Source organism: Nicotiana tomentosiformis, chromosome 12 (assembly GCF_000390325.3).
Source record: "Nicotiana tomentosiformis chromosome 12, ASM39032v3, whole genome shotgun sequence".
NCBI classification, from domain to species: domain Eukaryota; kingdom Viridiplantae; phylum Streptophyta; class Magnoliopsida; order Solanales; family Solanaceae; genus Nicotiana; species Nicotiana tomentosiformis.
The window spans coordinates 69,494,297-69,495,412 of NC_090823.1; the positions used below are offsets into that span (position 1 = coordinate 69,494,297).

Below are 1,116 nucleotides of genomic sequence, written 5' to 3' on the forward strand. Positions count from 1 at the left end.
GCTCATTTTGTATCGAGGCTAAGGTCAACTTTTGTATTTCTTTAGCCATAGCATCAAGTTATACCTACACAGATGTATTAGCATCAACTTGGTGAAGACCAGTTGATCTTGTTCTTTCAGCACTCTTAGAGGGCCACTGATTTGCATCTTCAGATATCTCATCAAGAATTGTAACTATCTCTTCTGGAATCTTCTTCATCAAAGGGCATCCAAATTCATTGCTCAATGTTCTACGCGAGGCTGGTGTCAATCCTTCCCAAAAATCCTGGAGTTGCATCCAGAGTTCAATACCGCTATGTTGACACTTTCTAACTATCTCCTTAAACCTCTCACATGCTTCAAAAATAGTTTCAGACTCTTTCTGGAAGAAGTTATGGATCTCTCTTCTAATATTTCCCATCTTAGCCAAGGAGAAATATTTATCAAGGAATTTTCTGGTCATCTCCTCCCAAGTTCTAATCGATCCACTGGGCAAACTCCGAAGCCACTCTTTAGCATCATCTTTAAGTGAAAAGGGGAATGCCCTTAAGTACATTACATCTTGTGACACCCCCATTGTATTGAAAGGTGTTCATAATCTCTTCGAAGTCCATTAGATGTGTGTTTGGATTTTTATTTGGCTTCCCTTTGAAAACACAACAATTCTGAAAGGTTTGAAGCAACCCTTGCTTCAACTCGAAATTATTTGCTGCAATTTAAGGTGGTCTAACACTTGATAATCCTTGATTGAAGACCGGTCTAGCATAATCTCCAAGTGGTCTCCCAGGCAAGGGTTGATGTTAATTAAGTTTGAGACCCCTCTCTTCTTCATAGATATTCTGTGCATCTCTAATAGCTACTTCCTCAACATCTCGTGCAACTTTTTCTCATTGTTAGACTGCCTCTCTTGCAGCCAAATCTACATTATCATCACTGTTTCCATCCATAGTTTATTTGGTTGAGGACTGCCCAACCTTTTCTAAGGTCTCGGTGAGATTTCTTTCCATCCTTAGCTGTCACAGTTGTTTTTTTATCTCTGGTTCATATGGTAGCACTTCCTTCGCAGAAGTTCTCGGTTGTTTTGTGTAATTGCGCCATGTTACCCCTTTTATTGCTTCACATATGTGAGTTTATTCT

The 1,116-nt window shown here is 39.5% G+C and overlaps 1 non-coding gene across 1 annotated transcript; it reads left to right on the top strand.

Moving 5' to 3' along the window:
- The first annotated feature begins 287 nt into the window (after positions 1-287).
- On the top strand, positions 288-394 carry LOC117278746 (small nucleolar RNA R71). The gene has a single exon (XR_004509092.1). It is a non-coding gene; the product is annotated as a small nucleolar RNA R71 (small nucleolar RNA).
- The last annotated feature ends 722 nt before the right edge of the window (positions 395-1,116 follow it).